The sequence below is a fragment of the Diadema setosum genome, chromosome 2 (genome assembly GCF_964275005.1).
Source record: "Diadema setosum chromosome 2, eeDiaSeto1, whole genome shotgun sequence".
Taxonomy (NCBI): domain Eukaryota; kingdom Metazoa; phylum Echinodermata; class Echinoidea; order Diadematoida; family Diadematidae; genus Diadema; species Diadema setosum.
In genome coordinates this window covers 45,513,131-45,527,077 of record NC_092686.1, presented here as the reverse complement: position 1 = coordinate 45,527,077, position 13,947 = coordinate 45,513,131, and the positions used below count along the sequence as shown (strand labels likewise).

General features: G+C 35.7%; 1 protein-coding gene across 1 annotated transcript in view; it reads left to right on the top strand.

Annotated features, from left to right (window-relative positions):
• Nucleotides 1–5,026: 5,026 nt before the first annotated feature.
• Nucleotides 5,027–13,947, top strand: part of LOC140245606 (uncharacterized) — a 78,327-nt gene continuing 69,406 nt past the window's right edge. Inside the window, exon 1 of the mRNA XM_072325173.1 lies at nt 5,027–5,078. The gene's annotated coding sequence lies outside the window, so the exon portion shown is untranslated. The remainder of the gene's footprint in view (nt 5,079–13,947) is intronic.

Genomic DNA, 13,947 nt, shown 5'->3' with positions numbered 1-13,947 from the left:
TAACATAATTTATTGCAGCACAAAATGTTGAAATCTGGCCTGATAATCAAAATGGCTACCCTAAAGGTTGCATGATATGTTGTGTTTTTCTCAAATTTGCCTTTAAAAATTATTTTAGGTGAATCTCTTTTCTATGCTATATGCTGCACATCTTTTCATAACAGAAAGTGTTTCAGATTATTAAATCAGTAAAGATAATCCTTTAAAAATTACTAAATTTGACTGAAGAGAAGTAAGCATTGGATACTGTAAAACGAGAAATTTTCGCGTGCATTTTAATTTTGGCGCTCTCGAAATTCACGAAATTAAAATGCACGCGAAAGTTTTTGTCTACACTACATGCATTGAACGCCAGTGGCAATTCGCGAAAATTTCATGCCGCGAAAAAGGCTGTCAGCTCCAATTCGCGAAAATTTCATGCCGCGAATATATCATGTTTTACAGTACTTTTGGACAGCAGGTAAAATATTGTACAACCAAGTGTAATTCAGTTGTCCACATAGTTTGAGATATATGATGTTATTGATTTCATGATAGCTTCATGACATTATGTTGTGCAGTGAAAATTAACCATAAATCATAAAGTTGAATAACTTGTATACTGTGAGTCATGCATAACACCTGTTCCATCTCATCCTCCCAATTCGGGAGTTGAATTTTAAAAATTTCCATTAATACTGTACATATATTTCAACCTGCTATATTTTAGTTCATTGTTACATCAATGTATTCATGCAAATGCTGTGAATAGAATTGCACTGTCCCCAAAGTGTTGAGTGTACTGTCATGAACCAAATTACCCAAAGTTGCTTCATCTAGGAAAATGGCTCTCAGAGCATGAAGAAAAGCACTTATTGAAGAGAGGTTTAGACTGTTTTTGTTGTAAATACATTGACGATATACTTGTGCTGCTCTGCATTCACTTCATTGCAAGCTAAACATGTCATAGCACTTGATGTACAGAAATCATGACTATACACATGTACAAGATGAAGGCCTTTACTTTTCTTTCAGGAGTATCAGAGTGGATCTGTAGCCAGAATTGTAGCCAGCTGTAAGCTCAAAGAAAGTTTTTCCATGCTAAGCATGCAAGACACTTTGTTTAATACAAAGCTGTAAATCATGGCACGAAAGATTGTTTTTGAGTTGCCCTTCGCTGGAGACAGAGGATACTTACAGCAAGCATCAGAATTAAAGCTGTTAGAACACTTGTATTCATCTTCTTCAGACGTGAGGTGGCAGAGTTAGTACAAGGCTCTTTCCAGGTGTAGAATTTGTGAAACTGACAGTGCTTTTATCAAGTTTTGTGCATAGAAATATTTTATGCCAACTCATCTCCCAAATACATGTATACTCTCTGTGTTATTTTTGTTTTGTTTCTTTGTTTGTTTGTTTTTAAGCTCATTTGAGCCAAGGGGAGTTGTTCTTTCTTTCTTGCTTTTGTGATATTACCTAAGGGGGAGGGGGAGGTACACTTTGGAGCGGGGCAAAAGGATTACCACTGACATTTTCATATTCTCCATTTCAAATACACAATAGATTTTTACCAGACTTGGTCGAAATCATTCTTTGTGACAAGGAATGAAAATTTTATCATTGTTTCCAGTGACCCAAAGTAGGGCTGAAGAGACCCAAATATCAATGAACATCAAAGTCCAACTGGGCTTTTTAGTGGGTAACCTGTTTGAAAGGAGGCAGACTGTTTACATTTTTTTAAAAATATATTTATCTTTTAATTTCTGCAATGCCAAAAAGATCCAAATTCCATGATGGTAAAGAACATCTCCATATTAAATATAAGAAAGATACTCAGGCATTATTTTGTGCAGATGTAGAGTGGAGACAACAATTTTCATGAGAGCTGCAGAGATAGATCCAGAGCTGAACCAAGCACAAACAAGAACTTTCATATTTTTTGTCGAGCCCACCGGAGGTGTGTGGGGAGACTAAGGGATCGCCTGCGGCATCTGTCCGTCCGTCGTCCATTCGTCGTCTGTCCGTAACGCTACAAAAACTTTAATAACTCTATACTCTGGGCTTCAATTGCAATCAAACTTTGAGGGAAGAGGGGTCATACAAAGTTTCACATTATACCAAATATGAAGGTCACCTCAAGGTCAAAGCTCATAGGCAGGGGTCAATGAACTTTTAGAGCCCAATGTTAAGTTTTTATGGCGCGTTTCTATTATGGGTCATAACTTTTGATCCATAACTCCATTTGTGACTAAACTTAGATGGTAGATGTCCCTTGAGGAGTGGATGATCACCACAAGGTCAAAGGTCACAAGCAGGGGTCAATGAACTTTTAGAGCCCAATGTTTAGTTTTTATGGCACTTTTCTATTATGGGTCATAACTTTTGATCCATAACTCCATTTGTGATTAAACTTGGATAGTAGATGTCCCTTGGGGAGTGGATGATCACTACAAGGTCAAAGGTCACAAACAGGGGTCAATGAACTTTTAGAGCCCAATGTTAAGTTTTTATGGCGCATTTCTATTATGGGTCATAACTTTTGATCCATAACTTCATTTGTGACTAAACTTGGATGGTAGATGTCCCTTGGGGAGTGGATGGTCACCACAAGGTCAATGGTCACAAACATGGGTCAACAAACTTTTAGAGCCCAATGTTAAGTTTTTATGGCATGTTTCTCTTATGGGTCATAACTTTTGATCCATAACTTCATTTGTGACTAAACTTGGATGGTAGATGTCCCTTGGGGAGTGGATGGTCACCACAAGGTCAATGGTCACAAACATGGGTCAACAAACTTTTAGAGCCCAATGTTAAGTTTTTATGGCATGTTTCTATTATGGGTCATAACTTTTGATCCATAGGTCCGTTTGTGATTAAACTTGGATGGTAGATGTCCCTTGGGGAGTGGATGGTCACCACAAGGTCAGTGGTCACAAGCATGGGTCAACGAACTTTTTGAGCCCAATGTTAAGTATTTATGGCACGTTTCTATTATGGGTCATAACTTTTGATCCATAGGTCCGTTTGTGATCAAACTTGGATGGTAGATGTCCCTTGGGGAGTGGATGGTCACCACAAGATCAAAGGTCACAGGCAGGGGTTAACAAACTTTAAGGGCCAAATGTTAAGTTTTTATGGCACATTTCCTTTTTGCCATAAATTTTTACCCTTTTATATCTCTTTTTATCTGTTATATCTCTTTTTTTATCTGTCATATCCCATTCGTGTACAACAAACTGTACGCGAATGGGAGAGACACATTATGGCACTTGCCTTGTCTTCAAGATGTATTCTGAATAGATTTGGTAGAAATCATCATTGGTAGTGCTGGTGACTGTAGATATGCAAAATGAATATGCAAGGGCCGAAAGGAACTTAAATTTCAGTCAGTCGTTGTGTTCCTATCTACATGAGCAGATATCTTTTCCTATGTGTGTGTTTGTGTGTGTTTAGATGCCATTGTAGGCAGATCATGATACATTGTACAGCCATTTTCATTTCTTTGTTAGGCTTTCAATGAAGTATTTACAATTCAGTAAATGACATGCCATTTAGGGGAACCACAGAAAAGTTACATCCAAAGATATGCCACTCAATTGACAGAAGTGAGACACTACTATGTTGTGAACCAAAGAATCTACTGTCAACCTTGCCTAATTGGTATGTATTTGGACTGAACAAAGAGCTTTTGTCATAGATAAGATTTGACTTGTGAGGGATTAAAATCAATAGAATATAAAAAGAAGAAGATATTAGTAATGACTCAAGAAGCCGAGAAAATGACTAACGTCCAACATTTTGCCATTTCTCTTGAAGTATATTCCCTACAAAATAAGTACGCTGTGTCTGTTTATGACCTGAGACAAAAAAAAAGATGAAATCATAAGAATTGAGTGACAAATTTCACTTTTGCATGAAGAACAGGCTTGCAGTTTTTTAATGTAGCAATCAATAGGCCTGTTCAGTGAAAACATAAACTTACTTTTCATTGTTATGGCAGGCATGTTTGTATTAAAGAATAATACTAGTACTTGCCAATTGATTTCTCTAGCTAGTCATCTTACTCGCACGCCTTGTTAATTTGTGTTCAAAATAAATCTTGAATTAAATTGAACTCTTAATTTCATTGTGCATCCTCAATTGGAGATAGTCTGGATGGAACTGTATGATGCCAGGTTGAGAGAGAAATAAGATCTGTGATTTGAAGTGCGTTTTCAGTTTTATTATTGATTATACATTTATGAGTAAAGAGGCTCTGGAAAAATCTCCAGCAATTACTATTATTATAAATATCTAAGGATTCAAATGAAACTTTATATAAGAATTTTTTCATTCTGCATTATGAAACAGTAATACCGAATATAAACAGTTTGATAAATAATAATACTGTATAATGAAAAGATACAAGCAATCACAAAAGTACGGTTTCTGGGACGTGATTGGTGAAACTGGCGCAAATATTCCTCTCGAGGAAGCTTAATACTGATACTTTCCTGACGAGTTTCATGCTTTGATTTCTACTGTAATATTTTGTTGCCCTTTGCCCGATACTTCATCAAAATTAAAGCAAAATATGCTTCGGGCTGGCCAAAAAATACTTTAAAAAAGTAAGTAATGGCGGTCTGTTAAGAATCTCCAAAAATTGCGATAATGATGTAGCATTGATACATGTATTTTCTTTTTTCCATATTAATATTTTTCTGTTGATTTTTTTTAAAGATAGTTTTTACTAGGCGTAAATATTCACAACTGAATGACTTGTGCCCTGTAAATAAAAATAATAACGCAACCATACAACACAACAACCACTATAACAACAACAACGCGGGGATTCCCCGATTCCGCCAGGCTTGTACCTGCCTAGCCGCGTACGTCGGTGAACAGTGCCACGAGTGCGCGTATACCCTCGATGGGGAACTGCAGCTGGCTATACACGCTGATCAAATTTTACAGTACAGTGTATCTACTCGCTTTCCCCCATCTTGTGAAATGTAGATTCTGTGCCGGTAGCTGGTGCTTGTGAACGACGGAGACCAAAGAGTCGGCACTTCGCCATCTTCTTTTTACTCTGCATATACACATTATATACGACATTGCTGGTAAGTCCATTTCCTCGTTGCTAGACAATTCACTTGTGTTTAAACGCAGTTTGTAGCAACTGAGCCCAGATCCAGATGCCCACAGATTACCACGTCGCAACGGATCAAATGATGCATCCCGAGGGTCATCTCAGCCCACGGGGTCCCAATCAGCTCCCAGCCCCATCATTGCCAAATTTCTCACCATTCCTGACCGAGATGCAGTGCTTAATGCTTTCGAGCAGTTACAGCGACAGCGTGGAAGAGCCTCGACCACTCAATCTGGGCCACCCCAGTACCCCAGGATCTCGGTGAGGACAGATCTACCTCCTGCCCTTAAAATGCGTCGCAGTATTCTCGCAATAGAAGCCTACAAGCTTCGCAGGGATAGAGGTGTCTCCACCAAGATTGTCCTTCAGGAGGATAAAGTTGTTCTTAAATGGAAAGAGAAAGGCTCTACTAGATGGAATACCCATGAGAATTAAACTGCCTCTAAAGACGTAACCCTGCTGCATTTTCTCATGGTGTATCATTTGGTGCCAAGCTTGTTTGTTTTTTTAAATTAGTCCTTCACTATTTCAGGTAAGGTTCTACACCTGACACATTTGAATATTCTTTAAGATTTCTCTACCTTGTCAAAAAATAAAAAATAATGTATTTAGTGTCAAGTTTTCAATGACATGTTCTTTCTTTGTTATCCTGACATTAAATAACAACACTGTGTATCCTGGGTGTTTATAGCCAGCCCAGGCCAAGTGGTGGCTGGAGATATTTTTTACATTTAACCTTGAATGCTTGTGTCAGATTTTGACATGTTTGCTAGTTTTTTTACTACCACACTGCTGTGTGACTTTTTGTACATGTGCATATGTGTCCTTCCGGTTTTAGTGTTTTGTGTGTATAGTTCCCATGGCAACACCCACTATAATCTCTATTCAAATACAAGTGTATCTGGTTTTTCGTCAAATGACTTACTGTTATTGAACACTGTAGTTATTACCAATGTCTATGGATAAATTGAATGCAATCCCTTATTGCAATCTATGCAATTGTTATGTTGATCCGCTGGTATGGAATGAATCTTACTCCTCTTGTATCTTATGTTCTGCTAATATATTACCTTTCAATCATCTTGATGAACTAAATTTTCAATCTGTGTTAAATGATATGCATGGAAATAGTGCCAGCCAGAATAGATTGGACGGCCTACAATTTGACGTACTCTCAGCTGGTGATACCCTACTACAAAATCAGGGTCTTGATCCCGATGCAAATTTTTTTCAAAATTGCTATGATTTACAATCCAAGTATTATGATATTGATGATTTTGTTAGTCAATTTAAGGATGCTAATGCTAGTCAAGCTTTTTTCTCTTCAATACATTTCAATTCTAGAAGTGTTCAGAAGAATTTTGATCAAATTTTAAACTTCATAAACTTGCTCAAACTTGATTTTGATGTTATTGGTTTATCTGAAACCTGGCTCAAAGATGCCGATAAACTGCCTAATATACCAGGTTATAACTCTGTGTGTTATAATAGACGTGGGAAATTAGGTGGCGGAGTTGGTTTGTACATAAAGGACTCTTACTCCTATTTTGAGAGACCTGATCTGGTTAGTGATGATGGTATGTGTGAATCGATTTTTATTGAGATTTGTCAATCAGTAGGAAAAAATATTGTGATAGGCACTATGTATAAGCCCCCAGGTATAAATACGCATAACTTTAATGCTACTTTTGATTCAAAGATCTCACCGCTACTGAAAGAAAACAAATTAGTTTATATTATGGGTGATTTTAATATTGATTTATTAAAATATAGCACGGATAATGATGTAACTGATTTTGTTAACACACTTTTTAGTAACTATTGTCTCCCTCTTATAACGAGGCCTACACGCATTACCAATGCCACTACTACTCTGTTGGACAATATCATTACCAATCAGTTCAATAAGCCTATTCAAAGTGGACTGTTGTATTGTGATATTACTGATCATTTACCTGTCTTCCAGCTAACTGATCTAAATCAAATAAAAAGTGACAGACCAAGAAGTGATATTTATGTGAGAACTGTAAACAAAGACAGTATTGACGCTTTCAGGACTGAACTTGGTTCACACTGTTGGGATAATTTGTATACTATGGAAAATGTTAACGAAGCTTATGATTATTTTGAGTCTGTTCTGTCAGGGTTATATAATAAGCACTTTCCCCTAACGAAAAAAAGTCGGTGTGCAAGAAAGCTTAATCCCTGGATGACTGACAGTATTTTACGTTCTATCAAATATAAAAATTTGTTATATAAGAAATATATGCGTAAACCAAGCAACTTTAATGAATTAAAGTATAAACGTTTTAGGAATACTCTGAATGCTACAATAAGAAATGTGAAGAAACAATATTTTGAAAGGAAATTTGTTGCATATAGAAGTAATATTAAAGCAACTTGGAATCTTATAAATACACTTTTGAATAGAGGTGGTAAATGTGTTACTGATATGCAAATGAAATGTAATGGTGAATTAACTACTGACTCTCACAAAATTGCAAATGCTTTTAATTCATATTTTACTCAGGTTGGTCCAAATCTTGATAAGTTGATACCACAAAACAATTCTAACTTTATGAGTTATCTGGTGAACCCTTGTTTGAATACCATTTATTTTCATGCAACATTTGAAGCAGAAATATGTAGCATTGTCAACTCTTTTCGGAATAATACTGCCTCTGGAATTGATGATTTCAGTCCTCGTATAATCAAACATACAATAAAAGAAATCAGCAAACCGTTATGTCATATATTCAATTTATCTTTATCATCAGGGGTCTTTCCAGATAAATTGAAAATTGCTCGTGTAACCCCTGTGTTTAAAAATGGTGACAAATGTGAATTGTCAAATTACAGACCAATTTCAGTGCTTCCTTGTTTTTCGAAAAGTTTGGAAAGGATTGTCTACAACCGTGCTGTTAAGTTTCTTGATCAAAATAATATTGTGGGTAGTTATCAGTACGGCTTTCGCAGCAACTATTCAACTTCCATGGCCCTAACTGACATTGCGAATAAGATTGTTGATACGTTTGAGGAAAATTCCTTTCTTATTGGTGTTTTTGTTGACTTGTCAAAGGCCTTTGACACAATTAATCATAATATTATGTTCGCTAAACTTAAGCACTATGGTTTTAGAGGTGTAGCATACAATTGGTTTAAAAGCTACCTCTCCAATCGATACCAATGTACAAAATATAACAGTTGTATATCAGACTTAAAAAAAATATTATGTGGAGTTCCACAAGGGTCTTTATTAGGACCACTGTTGTTTATATTATACATAAATGACATTGGAAATGTTTCTAATTCCGATACCTCATCGTACATATTATATGCTGATGACACTAATATATTGTTCAGTGGTAAGGATCTTCCTTCTTTGCAAGATCAAGTAAATAGTAGCCTTTCAAAATTGTGTACATGGTTTCAGGCAAATCGATTATCTGTTAACCCCCGCAAATGTAACTTTATTGTTTTTAGTAATCGTAGCAAATCATACGACACTGATTTTGTTAAAGTGGAATTGAATGATGTTCAAATTCCCAGGGTAGAGAAAACTAAATTTCTTGGTGTTATTTTAGATTCCAAATTAACATGGAAGCCTCATATACAAGAGACAGAGAAAAAAATATCAAAGAGCATTGGTATTATATCCAGACTAAGCTACATGTTACCTACTGATGTATTACGGATGTTATACTCCACTCTTGTTTTGCCCTATTTGTCTTATTGCAACATGGTGTGGGGAAGTACTTTTCAGTCCAGTCTAAAGAAATTGACTTCAAAGCAAAATAAAATAGTAAGAGTTATACATGGAGCGAACCCGAAATCTAAAGCAGGCCCGTTATACTCAAAACTAAAATTGCTTACTTTGAAAAATATCACCACCTATCAGCAATGTATTTTTGTATATCAGTGTGTCAACAAACTTATGCCTGACCATTTTGTTCAATTGTTTGATATCAATCAGAATGTGCATAATTACAATACACGCTCCTCGTCATTAATGCATTTGCCCAGACCCAGAACCATGTCTTACCAACATAATATTCGTTTTGTGGGCCCCAAGAAATGGAACAATTTATCTAAAGACATAAGAAATGCACCATCTCAAAATTGTTTTAAGATAAGACTCAAGAGAAAGTTGTATTCATCCATATAAGGTAGTTTATAGTGAGGGCTGCTAAATTTCTCTTGATTATACTAAAATGAAATACATGTACATGTACAGTATGTACAATGTTGCCTTGTTTGTTATAGTATTACAAGCGTGTATTTTAGGTTCTCTTTACCTCTCCTTAATGTATTTTTTTTTCTTCTCTTTTCTTTTCTTTCTTTTTTTCCTTCTTCCTATCTGTTTTCCCTCCTGCATCCCTAGCTTTAGTCTCTTGTGTATCTGTACTTCGTCTTGTAAATATGTGTATTTTAAACAAAAATGTCTTTTTAGCTATGTTTCAATCAGATTCAACTACATTTTCAAATGTTAAAGGTGCACTCACTTCAAGCTGTGCTTACTGAGTTGTCACCTCCAGTTTGTCATTACTGAATTGTTACTGCTGTTACACGAATTGATCTGGAAATAAATGTTCTATTGAATTGAATTATTGAATTGATAATTTCAGTACAAATAGAATTTGTAATGGCGTCGTACACCCGGTGCTGAGATGTTTAGATAGAGCGAAGTGTCGCTGGCGAAAAATGACAACATTGTATAAATCAGCTAGGTGTGTGCGGTCACTCTTACCACGGAGAAGAAGTGGCCGGTGCTATACATGTATACTTTCGTCTTTCAGTAGGCCTATGTGTATATATATATATATATATATATATATATATATATATATATAAATTATATATATATATATATATATATATATATATATATATCGTATTCTGCATTACCAAATTGCTCCAAAATCATAGTATTTCCAATCACTCACGTAACTATGAACCAAATCGGATATGTGTATATCGCTCTCAGTGCTGCTTTTCACGATCTTCGCGGCGTTGGTTGCCAGCGCAATATGAAAATGAAGTAAGCCGTCTCATTTTACGCGATTTATTATCATTATTAATAAATACTACAGTTTTTCGAAAACATTGTTTTTAATGTGAGTCATTTTGCTTTCAAACACAAGAGGAATACCAGTACAATGTATTTGTGTAATCTGTGTTGTCGTTTTATGACTGACAAAATAGAAAATTAAGCCATACATAAAAAGTAAGGTAGTTTCTCATCCAGCATTCATGCGCGCATCGTTTTGGCGCCGCATTGTGTTTCTTTGTGTGTGTGTGTGTGTGTGTGTGTGTGTGTGTGTAGGGGAACGTGGGGCAGGAGGGGCCACATTTTACTAATGTGCTTTATTTCAAATACTACGTCACAAACTTCAATATGAAACAGGATTTACAAAGATTGTGTAAGGCAATACTATCACACGTAATATCATCTTAATTGCCTATTTTTATTTTACGTAATAGCCATCTCAAAATAGCCAAATCTGTCCCGTCCTGCCCCACAAACGTGGGGCACGATGGGACAAACAATGAAGACGCATATTTTCGTGTTCCACTTGAAACGGTCGCTCTTTCTTTTGTAATTCCGGACCATTCTGAAACTTAAAAAAGAATGAAACATATACATTAACCTTATCAAATATGATGGGGCAAGATGGGACACCCGCCCATCCTGCCCGGAGGTGGATGTCCCATCCTGCCCCATGCACACACACTAAACACTTCTAAGCTCTATTACACAATACATGCAATGGCATGCAGTCTGCCGACATTCTGTGAAATAAACTTGATGCATACACTATAAAAACCAAACGATATCAACGTTCTACCTTTCTTCATATTATGCCAGGGATAGTATACATTTCTTAACTGCAGAAATTCTGCCGTCATCGATATCAATTTTTGCGTTTATCCACCAAAGCTCAAGAGAATCTCAGCTTCACAGAGCGTAAAGATGACTTCCTGACAGCGTGCTTTTCATCAGTGCAGATTATAGTGCCCTCTTATGCTTACTTAGATAGTTATCGCATTGTCCCATCCTGCCCCGTGTCCCCTCTTACCCCACCTTCCCCAGGCCTATTTACTATTTACCACTTTTCAACAGCATGTAAACATAAATCCAGAAACAAAAAGTTTTACAGACCCCCCCCCCCCCCCATGACTCGTGACTTTTGAAAAGCATCCACTTTCTCTTCAGTGTTTGCTCATTCATGCGTGACGGAACAGATCATTCTCATTTTCACACAGACGTTATTCACTAGGTGCAGGCACCCCTGCAAAATTAATTTACTCGACGCATTATATTCGTTCAAAAGTTACGCTATTTCGATAAAGGGGAGGTACTTTTTCAGTTGTGCATGTGTAAAATCAGAAATATCATTGGTCCAAAAATCGAACCTTGGACCACTCCACGTCGAATACGTATACAAAAAGACATAATTGCCAATCATTACAAACTAAAAGCGCTTAGGCATATAATTTGTGAACAATTTTTCTAATTCTACAAAATTGAATAATCGGAAGTATCAAAACAGACCAATAGCATACTGCTAAAAAACCCCAAAAAAACTGCTGTTTTACCTTAATGCGTGAAATTAAGGAAGACTTTGGATGTGGAGTGTCCCGAACGAAATCCATCATGAGTAAGCCTATTTGATGAAAAGTGTAAAGTAGTTTGTAAAGATATATTTCTCAAATACTTTGGGAAAAAACGGCATAACTAATATATCTATTGGACGGTAACTCGTCAAATAAGAAATATTATCACATTTAAAAAAAGAAAGCATTTACTTTCGCATGCTGTTGAACTGATCCTGGAAATACGCCATTAGAAATACATGAATTAAACAAAGAGGAGAACAAATTACATGAATCACTCTTTTCACTACATCGCAAAACAATCATGAGAAACAAAATACAGGAAATTGATCACTGATGTCGACCAAAATAACTGCACAAATTTATTTATGGCATCAATCGTGACTATATTATCGAAATGAGTTACAGATTGGGCAGTCATACAGGTTTCACTTTATTAGAATGGATATGAAAACTTTACTGCGCATGAATTTAGAAAACATTATGGGAAAGAAGGGGAAATAATTAAATTAGTATTGATATAAGTATATATATATATATATATATATATATAATTATATACACCAATTTATTTTCGCTATATATAGATATTCAAAAACAGAAGAACATGTATATATCAATCCGAGTGCACAGATGTATTAGGTAGCCTGTAACAGTGAACACTATTATACATTCTTATTCGAAACACTTTCTATCTCAATAATATAACTTTCACAAAATTCATTATTTTCCTTCAAATCTCCTATATGACTTTGTATATTTTACTTGATCCAATACAAAACCATCTATTACACCAACACCTCTTTTACCTTTTCTGTATTCGCAAAATTGTAACATTGAATACATTGTATTACACTTGCGAGTGTCACTCTTCAGCCAAGATTCTGTGACTCCCAGGACAAAAAAAAAAGAGAAAAATAAAGTTTCGATTTCTGCAGTAAGATGAGCATTCATATTACCAAAATATCTTACTTCGACAATTAACATGCATAATAGATTTTTTTTTTTTTTACAACTCGGGAAATGTTCAGAAGCCTTGTCATGGAATTCATCAGGTAGATAAAAGGATCGATCTATTTCAATATTTTCGTCATTACGGTTAATGAGTGATATAACTTGTGAGATTGTGCCGAGATCTAAACTTATTGATTGCACAGACGGAGACACAGATGCAAGTAGACCTATAATAAGGTGGTAAAATGTTGTGAGTTGATATACGGAGGGAGTGCGAAACTATACTTCAGCTCGTCTTCAAGCTGACTTGCATTTGCCCATTCTCATATAAATTGATATATTAAATGATTAGATAATATTTAATCAATATTACTCCAAGTTCAGAAAATAAGTGAGATATCCAATTGCAAAAACCTTCCGCATTACCTCTCTCCGAAAATCAGGACCAAAAACTACTTTTTTTTTTTCACTTGGCATTATGATTTGAGACCACAAACAACTAAAGGCCAAATTCTAACACTTGCTATAGAAAAAAAGTGCAGTTATCGAAATACAAAACAGTGCTTATACTAAGATGTAGCACCATGAATGAAATGCCACAAAAATGCCTTACCAATATGATGGCTCACTGAATAATATAGAACTAGAGATTGTAATTTGTCATCACTGACAAATTAAGGTGATCCGATATTTTTTTTAAAATCAATAATTCGAGTCCTGATCGCAATAGGCATGACCATACAAGTGTCATGTGTGTTTAGAGACATTGGCCGTGTGATGTTTGAATTCTCATTTAGCAAAGAGAGTCATATCTGCCATGTTTGGTACCAAATTCTGTATACACTATAACGAAGAAACAGCAACAAGTACATATGACCTTTGACCCACCTTTGCACTCCCAAGATTGCATCTGATGAAATAGTGGTTATTTTGTGAAATGATTCTCGAAACATCGTCTATACGTGTGAAAAATATGGGAAGGATAGGACAGGTATTCACCAAGATACAAGATGAAACATTTATGACCTTTGACCCTAATTTACATACCCAAAATGTTGTCCGATCTAGTAGTTGTTATTTTATGAAATAATTTACGTGACATGAACTAAACATGTGCAAAATATGGGGGTGATAGGGCGTGTTTGTCTTGAGTTATTGCAAAGAAAGTTGCCAAAAAAAAAAAGAAATATCTCAATACATAGAAGATAAGCTTTAATTTCAACCAAATTTTTTATCGTGTTCCCGACATTGTATGAAAAAGCCATGGGCAA